The sequence below is a fragment of the Dendrobates tinctorius genome, unplaced genomic scaffold (genome assembly GCF_039654945.1).
Source record: "Dendrobates tinctorius isolate UK_male_01 unplaced genomic scaffold, ASM3965494v1 ptg000043l, whole genome shotgun sequence".
NCBI classification, from domain to species: Eukaryota; Metazoa; Chordata; class Amphibia; order Anura; family Dendrobatidae; genus Dendrobates; species Dendrobates tinctorius.
The window spans coordinates 17,510,742-17,525,707 of record NW_027361711.1 but is presented as its reverse complement, the minus strand read 5'-3'; positions in this window follow the sequence as shown (position 1 = coordinate 17,525,707).

The window sequence follows — 14,966 nt, the reverse complement described above, 5'->3', positions numbered from 1 at the left end:
GTGATGGGTGAAGGTCGGTCACAGCTTTATTGAATGTTTTCTCAAACAAACATTTTATAGGCACTTAGCTTCTCTTTAACCCGCGCTCGCTGCCAAATGCCCTGTTCTGTATTCACAGGCAAGTCGGCCAGCAAGCCGTAGCTTTGTGCCATTCCTTCTTTCACCGCTGTGACTTGAAACTACAATAAACAGAACAGAATGAACATCAGTAAACAATCATAACAAAAGGGAGGGAGGGTGGGACAAGCACTTCCAGAATCAGCTGCCAGGAGGAAAGAGGGAGGGCGGCCTCGGATCTGGTCCAATATAAGTACAGGAAGGGGCTGTACTAACCCCCTCCTTATCCCCATTGGCCCTATAACATTAAGTACCCACCCAGGACCATGACGTGGGTGGGCCAGCTCGATTAACCCCTAAGGAAGGGGGAAGGGAGGAAAGGCACCCCAGTCAGGGGCACTTTCCTTAAACAGTACAGTGCCCACCAGACTGTTGTGACTCAGGGCTAAACAACCCCAATAACGTTTCCTCTCCCCCACCCAACCAAAAATCAAACTCGGAAACCAAGTGATGTGTGAAGGTCGGTCACAGCTTTATTGAATGTTTTCTCAAACAAACATTTTATAGGCACTTAGCTTCTCTTTAACCCGCGCTCGCTGCCAAATGCCCTGTTCTGTATTCACAGGCAAGTCGGCCAGCAAGCCGTAGCTTTGTGCCATTCCTTCTTTCACTGCCACGGAGGATCCTGTTCCTAAACAGGACTCCGACCCCCACCCATCAATAGCAAAGCTTGCTCCACTCCATCCTGCAGACCAGATAGAAAGATATCAAGCCCGATCTCGTTCAAATGTACCCCATCAGGCCTTAGCAGGGCACTGTTATTTCCTTCCAGTTGTCTGTGACGAACGACAACACCGAACCTCTCACGCACGAACCTAGAGATACGGGCATTGATAGACCTCCTCGAACATTCGACTGCCATACCATCACGAGCCCCTTGCCACACCGCCCTCGGAACAATCTCCGACCAAACCAACACCAGTTCTTGGAAAAAACCATGAAAGCGTTCCATATCAGCCCGCATCATAGTTAGCAGCTCCTCCACCTTGTACGAGCACAGATCGTTTCCCCCCGCATGTAACACCAGAATGCTCGGCCCCCGAGCTCCTCTTGCGATCGCGACCACCTCCGGTAAAACTTGTGGCCACTGCAGGCCCCTAACGCCTCTCCACATGAAAGCCACATCCCGAAATCCAAGGTGCCGTCCACCTGGGCGACACTCCGCACGCTGCGCAGCCCAGAAAATGTAGGAATGTCCCAGCAACCACACAGTTGGCCTGACGGAATCTGCAGAGAAAGAAATCGTTAATATAACAAATCTGGACGAATGTAACAAGCAAAGCAAGCTGATTTCCACCTCCCAATCCTCTGAACTTCAGCATCAGGAAGACCCTCCTTAGCTGCCTCCGTAGCTGCTCCAATGCGAAACGAATGGGTCCCATACTCACCAGCTGGAACTCCTAACCCCTTCAAACATTTATTGAACACAGCCTGAAATTGATACCTAGTTAAAGGTAAATGATCAGCATGCGCAAAGAAAAAACTACCTCCCATCCTCATAGACACATACTCCTTAAGCAAAGCGACCGGGCACAGTGAGAATCTGGCCGCCCGTAGCAAAACCCAGGAACCCCTACCTAAAGGATCAGTCTTCGATTTACGTATTCTCACGCGCACCGACTCATCCAAGAAAACCACATCCGCAAACCGCAAACCACACCCCAAATCCAGCTTCGAACGAGGAAACAGTTCGCCAACCCTTAATGCCCCAAAAAATGCCAAGCCAAAAGCGGCAGACACAAGGGCTGCCTCAAAAGCAGAATTGCACACTTTAACGGTAATACCTATGAGTTGGCCAAGAAGGGCAAGGGACACCGGACGCCTACACTCATTACTAGGCTGAACCCTCCTCCAACCCTTCATAGCCTGTCGAACAATGAAACATTTGGTAACATCGGACCAACGCAATAACTGAAAGTGGAAAGCAACACCGGACAAGCGCTGCTGCGCTGACGTACCCGAGAGGCCCGTACTATGCAAATGACACACGTACTCCACCGTAACTTGCAATCTCGAGGACTCACACATCTGAACAGGCCTATTGCCCGCCAACTGACACCATTCCATCCATGCCTTACCATATGCTCGCCAAGTCGACTGGGACACAGAGGAACGAACCAGGGACATCAACTGTTCCTGACCACGTCCCATAGAATCTGCGGGCAACTGAAAACTTCCCGACGGGAATTGGGACCAGGATCCTTGGCAACCTGCAAGTCAGAAAAATCAGAATCGTTAAGCAGCAAAACATCGGGGTCTTGTACCAGTTGAGCCCGAAGCCAAATGTTGAATTTCAAACAATGCAAAGCCAGTCTACGAAGAAGACACAAAACCGGCGGAAACCTGGACGAGAAATGATTGAGGCAACGAGCCACACCTGGATCAACCGTCCTCCAATGAATTTCCTGATTGCACAGCAGATCACCCCACAACTCAATCAAAACCATGATCGGAAAAATCGCACACATGGTCCTGTCATTACAAAAACCCAAACTGACCCAAAACTCCGGCCAATTCTCCTGACACAAGCGATTTCCAAATCCTGACGTAAAACCAGAGCCACCATCCCCAGACGTAAACAAATTCAAATCCTGTGCCGTCCGGCACGGTAACATAAAGCAAGTGTGACCATTGTATGTGTGCAAAAAGGAAAGCCACACCTCCAAATCTGCCTTCATGGCCCTCGTAACCCGCACCCTGTGGTGTGGGCTGGAGACCCCTTTCGTAGCCAACGACAGCCGTCGTGAAAAAACCCTACCAACCGGCATTACTCTACTCGCAAATACTAACAACCCCAACAGAGATTGCATCTGCAAGAGAGTAACCTTCCGAACCGCCATGAAACCCTCAATCAACGAAACCAGTTTCTGAACCTTGTCACCCGGCAACCGGTATTCCATTGCTACCGTATCAATTTCGATGCCTAAAAAGGTCAAAGTATGAACCGGACCGACGGTCTTCTCTGGTGACAAAGGCACACCAATCGTCCGCGCGATTGACGTAAATGTGGAAAGTAAATTACTGCATAACTCAGAGTCGTTCTGGCCGACAAACAGAAAATCATCCAGGTAGTGAGTGACGGACCTACTGCCCGATTCCCATCTCACAACCCACTCCAGAAAAGAACTAAAAAGTTCAAAATAGTAACACGAAATAGAACATCCCATGGGAAGACACATATCAAAATAAAACTCTCCTTCTACCTGACAACCCAAAAGATGAAAACAATCCGGATGAACCGGCAACAAACGAAATGCCGAATCGATATCAGCCTTTGCCAACCAGGCTCCTTCTCCCGCGATCCTGATCAAAGCCACAGCCCTGTCGAAGGATGCATAAGATACTGACGCCTCATCAGGGGAAATACCATCATTCACCGAAGACCCCTTTGGGTGAGACAAATGGTGAATCAACCGAAAGGAACCAGGGTCTTTTTTTGGCACCACTCCCAGAGGCGATACTCTAAAATCCGAAAAAGGCGGGAATACGAACGGACCGGCCATTCTACCCAGGGCTACCTCCTTCTGAACTTTTGCCACCAAAACATCCGGATGTTCGCGAGCAGACTTCAAATTTGCCGCAAAACCGGGGGACCTTTGCAATTTAAACGGGATGAAAAAACCTTCCGAAAAACCAAAACGCAGCATACCAGCAGCCTCCTTGTTAGGATAACGGTCTAACCAAGGTACCATCGCGACTACGCTCACCGGCGTCTTTCCTCTCAGCTTGCTGTGGCTTGACAGGCAGCTTTCCCGCGGGGCGGGAACACTTAGACGCCGGGTGCGAACCTCCACATGCTGAACACTCATGTCGGAATTTGCAGAGGCCGTAAAACCGACAGTGTCCCTCATTAAACAACCAACAGGTACCGGGTCTCCGCACGACCACTGAACTGGAACCTGTTGATCCTTGTCCAGCAGCCGCTGACGGAAAGGGATACTGCTTCTGAGTCATCATAAGGCGCAACCAAACCTCAGTCGCCTTCACCCCCCATCCGATTTCCGGGTGAAGGGCTAACCGCCTCCTAAATTCCTCATCGTATCTCCACCAAGCTGAACCCCCATGAGCCTTATATGAGTTGTAGATCATATCCTGGTAGATAAACAACTCTGAACAGCGGCTCGGGTGCTCCTGTCCCATAATGCAACCCAGTACGGCGAAAGCTTGCAACCAATTATTCATAGTTTTAGCCACCTTTGGACGCACTCTCTCCGAAAACCTCTCGACTCTCTTTTCTTTGTCCACGGTGTGTTGGTCCACCGAAACCAACGACCAAATATCTATATAATCGTTACGCCAAATCTTCCTTTTAGTATCATCATCAATGTGCGACCCTAGCGCACTAACCCCACAGAACATGGTATCCTTATACACCCCCGCCAGCGGGGCAACCCCTTTCTGACACTCCTTCGCCGTACTATCTTTGGGGGGCAATTGCCCGATCAACGCTTGCAACACGGATAACACAGCAGTGGTATCGACACTCGGAGAACCCAACAAGGAACACTCACCCGGATTCACCGTTGGAGGAGGGACTCCCATGGCTGGAGGAACTCCGGCTCCCAGATGACCTGGCGGAATGATGACGCCGCGACTTGTAGCCTCGGGAGTTGTTCTCGCCTCGACCAGGCTGTAAGTCCTTGATCGGGCCCTCGACTCCCGGTGCACGGAAGGAGGGCCACGGACTCGCTCACGACTCACAGACGCGCTGGACACCTCTGACACTGAAGATGGAGAGCCACGTCTCGAGGACCGGGGACGGTGACGACCACTAGAGGCCGCTCTGCGGCCAGAGTGCCTAGATCTTTTATGGCGACGCTGTGATGCATGGTGCCCGTGACGGCGCGACTGTGGGGACGATGAATAAGAGGAAGAGAAGGATGAGGATCCCCGGCGTCTACGCCTGCTTCGCCTCCTCCTCGTGGGGGAACCGACCACTGCCGCAACGACTGACGCCTCCCGACTACCCCCAGCTACAGCTGAAGCGGGAGCCTGGCACTGACCCCCAACCCCTTGCGTACCACCGCACTGCGGTGCCGCCGCAGGCACTATAGTACCCGGCGCAATCACTTCTGCAGGGGATGATGTAGGGACCGCCCCCACAACAAGAGCCGGTGACAGGCTGCCCCTCCCCTGGGCCCCCACCCCCGGCTGATCAGTGCCCTGCTCCTCTGCTGAGCCGGAAGAGGTTGCACTATTCCTCCCTCCCATAATGGCACCGGATATCCCACTGCACGTACTCCCTCTAGCCTCCCTGCCCGGCTCCCTCCCAACCACTCCCACTCCGCTGAGTGTGGAAACAGGCCCCTTAGATCCCCTAACCCCCCGCGATTGCCTACCGCAGGACCGGCTCCCCCTATTCACACGTGTCGGCGCGGCTGCGCGCTCAGCTTCTCCAGATCGGAAGTCTGGGGGTGGCAACTTCCGCCTAGCCGCGCGCCGCCTGGAAACTTCGGCCAGCGCAGGCGAGGCGTCGCACAGGCGAACAGGAGGGCGGGATCGCCGCACGGACCGCCTGACTCCCACCTCCCCCACCGCCGCCGGCTGTTGTGACACCGCGGCAGCGGCCAGACCTGACCGCGGTGAAACCGCTCCAGGACCGGGCACCCCTGGAGAAGCTGCAGCCCGCGGGGACGCCAGGTGAGCGTCGATCCCCGCAAGGAAATCCTGTAGCCACGACTCTCCCTCCTGCAGGACACGCAAACGCAGGGCCTCCAAAAGAGGGTCTGCCATGGTACCGACGGACAGTGCTCGACAAGCACTTCCAGAATCAGCTGCCAGGAGGAAAGAGGGAGGGCGGCCTCGGATCTGGTCCAATATAAGTACAGGAAGGGGCTGTACTAACCCCCTCCTTATCCCCATTGGCCCTATAACATTAAGTACCCACCCAGGACCATGACGTGGGTGGGCCAGCTCGATTAACCCCTAAGGAAGGGGGACGGGAGGAAAGGCACCCCAGTCAGGGGCACTTTCCTTAAACAGTACAGTGCCCACCATAGTGTGACTATATGTATTTCTATGCAGCAGCTGCTCCGCTCCTGTGTGTCGGCGGCAGCGCCTGGTGTTGATGCGAGAGACTCGTGCGAGTTTCTTGCATCACACACGGTAGTGTTATCCCAGCCTAATAGTTATAGTTTATACTCAGCACATCCTTATTATAGGGGTTTTCCACCCAGTGAAAATGTTTAGTCACCAGTGCTGATTACTAACAGAATGCAATGTTCAGATTGGACTTTATTAGGTGGTTCAAGCACTTGTCACACTTCAGTCTTTTGACGTCAGTCGAAATCCGCCCTTTTTTGAAAAAAACGGATCTTTTTTTAGCGGAATCCGTTTTTTTTCTCATAGACTTGCATTAAGGACGGATTGCAACGGATGGCCATCCATTGCATCCGTCATTTGACGGTTCCTTTGAAATTTCAGCATCCGTCGTCTGGATACAACGGACATAGTAACGTTTTTTGTCTGCGTTGAAAAGACGGATGTGACGGATCCGTCGCAGTCCGTTGTCTGCTATAATGGATGCCTATGGGCGGCGGATCCGTCGCCGTCCGTCACATGACGGAATCAAGTGATGGATTCCGTTTTTTAAACTGAGCATGCCCACAAGATTTTTCATTCATTTAATTTAACTCAAAAAGCCGTTCTGGCACAGCAAAATTGTCTCTCTCTCTCTCCTCCTTTAAATTCCAAAATCTGCAACTTCGACGGATCCGTCAAAAAAACAGATCCGGTGCTTCAGTTTTTAGCCAATCTTCACTGGATCCGTTCTTTCACACTTTGAAGGATTTTGACTGACGCCAAAAGACTGAAGTGTGAAAGAGGCCTTAAAGGGGTTGTCTAAATCCCCAAGTCTGCATTTACTCTTTGTCACTCTATATGACCGCAGACTTGTGAATCCTCACACTGTACACACTGCACACTGTGTGGATTCTTGGGTGTCAGAGCTGGGAATGACGGTCAGTTGGTCTCGTGACTGCGAGTAGTCAATATGCATACACCCGGCCCAGGTACAGACTGGGACTGAAATTCAGCCCTGGCATTTGAAATCATACAGGCCCATGCTGTTCATATCCCCAAGCACCAGATGAAATATATTACTAATATTCCCCTGGATGGAGCAAAGCAAGAATTACAACATGACCAATATTTCTAATGATACCCGTGGCCTGCTGGGATAAGCGATGGAGTCGGCGACTTTGTGCTCCGTCACAACTCTTAACAGTATGGGTGTCTTGAGAACACCAATTCTGTTTAGAACGTAGCAGGCAATGTGGCCCATGACCAGACAGGCCCTTCTGCTATTTGCTAGAATTGCCAGATGGCCAGTCCAGCTCTGACCCGGCCACATTCACACTTGCAATATACTTACTAGTGACATATAGCGTGAATGCAGACTTGTGGATTTAGACTAGATAACCCCTTTGAGAAAAATGGATGAGAATCTGGTTGGTAAAAGCATACTTACAGTCATGTGTCAACTGCTTGAGCTCCCAGTAAAGCTGAATCCAAACATTGCTCTACTCAAGTCTCAGAATGATTATTTATCCTGCAGAGGGGTGATCAGTATTCCCTGACTAGACAACTCGTCTAACTTGGGCTCTGTTACATGGACTAGATGGATGACTGTGGTTATTCATCCTTTAGGATGATCCCCAAGATCAGACAATAGAGCAGGTGGAGGCGTTGGTCTGCTCCTATCATCAAAATGTACCTTTCAGGTTATCCCTCAAGTACCCTCACTTGTCTTTCCTTCTTTTGAGGTCCATGCCGTCAGACTCTACACCCCCTTCTCCATGCGAGTGGCGGTGGTATATCGTCCTCCCGGCCCCTCCCATCAGTTCCTGGATCATTTTGCCACTTGGCTTCCACATTTTCTCTCCTGTGACATCCCTACCCTCATAATGGGAGATTTCAACATCCCCATTGCTCTTCCACTCTCACCATCTGCTACTCACCTTTTATCTCTAACCTCCTCATTTGGCCTTTTGCAGCTTACTAATTCTCCAACGCATGAAGACGGAAACTCCCTCGACTTGGTCTTCTCTCGGCTTTGTGCAGTGGATGATTTTGCAAACTCCCCTCTCCCGCTCTCTGACCACAACCTTCTTTTATTCTCTATCAAGAACCGCCAGGCTGCTCAGGTCACCCCCACTGTCCATATTTATAGAAACATACAGGCCATTAACACCCAGAAACTTATGAAGAACTTGCAGTCTTCATTGTCCCCTATCTCCTCCCTCTCATGTCCTGATTCTGCATTGAAGCATTACAATGAAACACTTCAAAGTGCCCTGGATGAATTTGCTCCTCCTATACCTAGAACACCACAACACAGATGGCGACAACCCTGGCACACCCTGCAAACACGTTTCCTGCAGCGGTGCTCCAGGTGCGCCTAAAGTCTGTGGAGAAAATCCAACCTACCCGACGATTTAATCCATTATAAGTTTATGCTTCGAACATACAAGACTGCCCTTCACCTCTCAAAACAAACCTACTTCAACACCCTCATCACTTCACTGTCCAATAACCCTAAACGTCTCTTTGACACTTTTCATTCTCTACTCAACCCAAGAGTACAGGCCCCAACCACGGAGCTTCGAGCTGACGATCTGGCCAATTACTTCAAAGAAGAAATTGACCAGATCCGACAGGAAATTATCTCCCAAACACCTCATACCATGCACTGTCCTCCCTCCCCCACTGCATCTAGCTCACTCTCTGATTTTGAACCAGTCACAGAAGAAGAAGTAAGCAGGCTCCTTGCATCTTCTCGCCCAACCCCTTGCACCAGTGACTCATTTCCATCACATCTACTCCAGCCCCTTTCCCCTGCTGTCACCCCTCACCTAACTAAAATATTTAACCTCTCTCTCTCTTCTGGTATCTTTGCCTCCTCATTTAAGCATGCCATCATACATCCACTAGTTAAAAAACATCCCTCGACCAAAACTGTGCCGCTAACTATAGATCTGTTTCTAATCTTCCCTTCATCTCTAAACTCCTGGAACGCCTGGTCCACTCCCGTCTTATCCGCTATCTCTCAGAAAACTCTCTTCTCGACCCTCTCCAATCCGGTTTCCGCTCTTTACACTCTACTGAAACTGCCCTCACTAAAGTCTCTAATGATCTACTAACAGCTAAATCAAAGGGTCATTACTCCATGCTAATTCTCTTGGATCTCTCTGCAGCATTCGACACTGTGGATCATCAGCTTCTCCTCACTCCTCCGTTCCATTGGCCTCAAGGACACCGTTCTCTCCTGGTTCTCCTCCTATCTCTCTGACCACTCCTTTACTGTAGCTTTTGCTGGCTCCTCCTCCTCTCATCTTCCCCTTACTGTTGGGGTTCCTCAAGGATCAGTCCTAGGCCCCCTCCTCTTCTCTTTGTATACTGCCCCTATTGGTCAAACAATCAGTAGATTTGGTTTCCAGTACCATCTCTATGCTGACGACACCCAATTATACGCTTCTTCTCCTGACATCACGCCAGCCTTTCTAGAAAACACCAGCAATTGTCTAAATGCTGTGTCTAACATCATGTCCTCACTATATCTGAAACTGAACCTGTCAAAGACTGAACTCCTTGTGTTTCCTCCCGCTACTAATGTACCTATACCTGACATTGCCATTTCCGTGTGTGGTTCTACTATTACTCCCCAGCAACATGCCCGCTGTCTTGGGGTCATACTTGACTCTGAGCTTTCCTTTGTCCCCCACATCCGATCACTGGCTCGCTCTTGTTATCTGCACCTCAAAAACATTTCTAGAATTCGACCTTTTCTTACTTTTGACTCTGCAAAAACTCTGACTGTTTCTCTTATTCATTCTCGTCTCGACTATTGTAACTCCCTTCTAATCGGTCTCCCTCTTACCAAACTCTCCCCCCTACCAATCAGTCTTGAATGCTGCTGCCAGAATCATATTCCTCGCCAATCGTTACACCGATGCCTCTACCTTGTGCCAGTCATTACACTGGCTACCCATTCACTCCAGAATCCAGTACAAACTTATTACCCTCACCCACAAAGCTCTTCATGGCTCAGCATCACCCTACATCTCCTCCCTTGTTTCAGTATACCATCCTACCTGCTCCCTCCATTCTGCTGATGACCAGAGGTTAGCATCCTCAATAATCAGAACCTCCTGCTCCCATCTTCAAGACTATACACGTGCTGCGCCAATTCTTTGGAATGCACTTCCCAGGTCAATACGATTAGTCCCCAATCCCCACAATTTTAAGCGTGCCCTGAAAACTCATTTATTCAGACTGGCCTACCACCTCAACACATTAACCTAATCTATCCCTATGTGGCACAGCCAAAAGTTTTTTACCATAACCAGGTTCCCCGCATCATGTTCCCACATGCTTTATGCATCCATTAGCCCTCTGCATCTGAACTGTTACACACTTAACATTATGGCTGGTCCATATGTGTCGCCCCTGAGGCTTCAGTCGCCACAGAGTACTGCACCTTCTCCTAAGGTGTGGTACCCCACCATCCAGGTAGGGTGGGAATTCCCTTCCACATTCCCACACCTGCACCCCACACACAGGATAGTTCAGCAGGGACCCATCCATGCTTTATGCTGGAAAGTTCATAGGGTGCCTTTTGTGGTTCCTGGCTTCGTAACACGAGAGGTGCTGGGGAGGCGGGTGGAGTTAGATATAAAAGAGAGGGATGGTTTAGGATTTCAGGTCAGTCCGCAGAAGAAGGCAGGCAGAGTAGGAGAGAACAGCCACTCGGTGAGGAGTGGGGATCCCTGGAAGAAGGGATGGAGGAAGGAGTGCTGCAGCTGCCCCAGTGAACTGGGTCAGTTGGCACGGGGAGGAAGAGAAGGAGAAAGAGATGTAGACTGGAGACTACAGATTCCATAAGAGAGATATAACAGATCGGAACGAAGGAGAATAGAAGGATGGTGGGAAGCAGGTTGAGAAAGAGAGAGAACCCTTCCAGTCCAGAGCGCAAAGGCCGGGGCCCGGTCCCCGAGGTTGATTGGATCTTTATGTCCGGCAACAGACACCGGAGGAGTAGTGAGCCACCAACGCCTTACTCCCACCATAGACTTGGGACACACCAGCACTTGGATAGTGAGCCGGGACGCAGAGAGGAGTCCCCGAAGCAGGCTACATCTGTCTGTCATACAAGTAGAGACTATGAACACCTAGAGAGAGGCATTCCAGGGTAACTAAGTACTGCAGTGCTTCGCATCTAAAGGAGCATTGGAGGAGTTGTTCAGTAAGGTACATATTGGCGGAGTGTGGAGAGGAGAATCCTATCCTGCCTGGAGGTTGGCTGGGGCCCTGACCTAAAGAACACAGTGTGGAGGCAGGCAGTTGTGTGAACTGCAAACAGTGAGTAAAGCTTTGGAACCACATACTCTGGTGTCCTCCAGTTATTCCAGCACCGCTACACCTGGGTACCAGCATCTATACTATTCTGCGCCTCTCCTCATCCATTGCACCTACACTGCCCTGGGACTACAGCTCCACCTGTGGGGAGCTACACCATCTTTGCTGCACCACACCATCAGTTCCAGTGGATCTGCACGCAGCATTGGCTTAACATCTTGCTTGCCAAACACCACAGGTGGCGTCACGAACTATTCCAATAAACTTTAACATCATTAACATCACCGCCATTGATATTGGGCACCCAGGGCCACGGACCGGGTCACCGCTGCTGTGACACATTCCCCCTGACACCAGCCCGGTACCGAGTGCCCTGGGTGTGAGGGGCGACCCACATACAATCAGGGTAACTGTTACCACCCACCTTTCGTGTCTCCCCTTTTTTCCTCATAGATTGTAAGCTTGCGAGCAGGGCCCTCATTCCCCTTGGTATCTGTTATGATCTATGTGATTATTGTTATGCTGTAATGTATATTGTCTGTACAAGTCCCCTCTGAAATGTAAAATGCTGTGGAATATGTCGGCGCTATAGAAATAAAATTTATTTTTATTATTATCTTTTTTCACCTTTGATCAGAAGCCTGTCTAACTGAAATATTATTGTGAAACAAGCATTCTTAAAAGGGGTTGTCAACATTTATCACAGTGTGTCACTCTATATGACTGCAGATTTGGGAATCCTCCCAGCAGGTGCAGCTGTCATGATTTTACGGTGCTGAGACCAAGCGGCCATATGCGATACGCATATATCAGGCCACATTGTGAGACACATCTGGCCTCGTTCAATACAAGTACTGTATATTGAGTGAGGTTATGCAGACTGGTCAGAATATGGCTGTCCGCATGCATACCGCATATTAACAGTCACGTGAACGCATGTTCCCGCCGGCGATGGAGAATCCTCACAGCTTGTCTAGTCATATAGAGTGCAGACTTTGCCATAAGCCTGGACAACCCCTTTATGGGTATGTGCACATGGTCAGTAATTAGCAGCACTTTGGACACAGCAGATGTCCGCTGCATCCAAAGCGCCGCCGGCTATTGAACGCAGGTGATTCCGCCTGTGTCCAATACGTTGTACTGGTGAAATTTATCTTGTGGAGACTCGTGTCTACGCAAGATAAATAGACGTGCTGTGGTCTGGAGAGACATGTGCGTCTCTGCAGCCGTCTACGGACATATAGTGAACATGGGATTTCTTGAAATCCCATCCACTATGCTTTAACATCTGGATGCTGCGGCTGTACACAGCGTCCAAGCCGCAGTGTTTACTGATAATGTGCACATACCCTAAAAAATAATTGTTCATAACTACCCTTCAGTATACAAGCAGTATTACTGTTTCACACTGTCCTCACGTGGCTCCATCATATACAGCATCCAAAAAAGATTGGTGATCTTTGCAGGGGCTTATTGTGACATGACCTCTGGAAAATCAGTCCCTATAGAAATCATAGCATCTCTTTGACAAATAAGCTCCTGGTGCAAAACTTGCTGGAGGACTGGCCACTTTAAGAAGGGGAAAATCTAATTATGATAACTCATATCCCCAGTCCCAGTAGGCAGCCTGCAGCCAGTTCTGGACCAGGAAAGGGAAAAGGCAAGAGAATCAGAACATATTTTCATGTAGGCCGGGGTCACACTTGCGAGAAACTCACACGAGACTTGCACCTCAATACCCGGCACTGGTCTGGACTGGAGTGTGCAGCTGAATGTTTTTCTGTGCAGCTGAACGCTCCGGTCTGAACCTCCGGTGGCAGCGCCTAGTATTGAGGTGCCAGTCTCGTGCGAGTTTCTCACAAGTATGACCCCGGCTGTATACTTGTTTCAGGGCTGGGAACACTCACCCAGACCCAAACTTAAATGGAAGCAGGCAGCAGCCGAGATCAGGCATGCAGGTAGGAGCTCCAGCTGTCCCTGATACGTCCTGGTGCTGCACTGCAGGGCTCGACTAACAGCAGGGTTGTAGTTAGAACGTATGGGCTCCTTCCAGATCCTGACTACAGCCCATACATTCTAGCTGTCTCAGCATGGAATGCACTAGAGCAGAGGTGGGTAACCCGTTTCTTGGTGGGGGAAATTTCTACCATCATTCAGGGGCCACACAAAAATGACCACCTTGAAAATTACCCCGGTATATTTAGTCAAACAATCAATTACGGTAACTCACCCTTAATGTGACGGCTGGAGCTGCTTCTCTTTGGTGCATTTGTAATGTTAGGTGGTGTTGATCATGTTGCTTCTCACAGCTGCTTTTCCAGGTTTGTGACGGCCAGGAGCGCAGTCAACTTTTTGTCATAATAAGTTTTGTAAATCATGGGAGATGCCGAGACTACTGTATATACATCACATAGGTAGCACTGAGACAGCTGTATATACATCACATAGGAAACACTGTGACAGCTGTCTATACATCACATAGGAGATGCTGGGACTGCTGTATATACATCATATAGAAGATGCTGAGACTGCTGTATATATCACATAGGAGACGCTGAGACAGCTGTACATGCATCACATAGGAGACGATGGGACTGCTGTATATACATCCCATAGGAGACGCTGGGACTGCTGTACATACATAACATAGGAAACATTGAGACTGCTGCATTACAGGAACCTCTGGGGTCATATAAATTACAGGAGGGACTGGGGGCATAGATGTCACAGGAGAGGCTGGGACATATTCATCACTAGGGAGGCTGGCGGGAATAGACATCACTGAGGGGCTATATACATCACTAGGAAGCACCGTCAGCCTTGGGGGTATATATGTCCCTGGGGAGAATATACATCACTGGTGGGGGCTACATACATCACAGATGGGGGGATATACAGCACTGGGGGGATATACAGCACTTCTGGGGTAAATGCAGCACTGGTGAATATACATATCAGTTGGGGGCACATACAGCCCTGGGGAGGATTTACAGCACTGGGGGAGGGGTGATATACAGCACTGGGGGGTACAGGCATTGCCAGGGAGGCACATAAATCACCGGGTAGGGCTCATAGATCACCGGGGGGACAGAGATCACCTGGGGGGCACGAAGATCACAGGGGGCACAGAAATCACAGGGGGGTACAAAGATCACAGGAGGGCACATAGCTGGGGGGGCACATAGCTGGGGGGACAAAGATCACAGGGGGCACAGAGATCACATGGTAGCACAAATATCACAGGGGGTACATAGCAGGGGAGCACAGCGATCACAGGGGTCACAAAGCTGGGAGCCACAAAGATCACAAGGGTGTACATAGCTGGGGGGCACAGATCACAGAGGGCATATAGCTGGGGGAGCAGAGAGATCACATGGGGAACAGATCACAAGGGGGCACATAGCTGGGGGCACAGGGATCACAGGAGGACATTTAGCTATGGGACACAGAAATCACAGGGGGGCACATACCTGGTGCCACAGAGATCAAGGGGG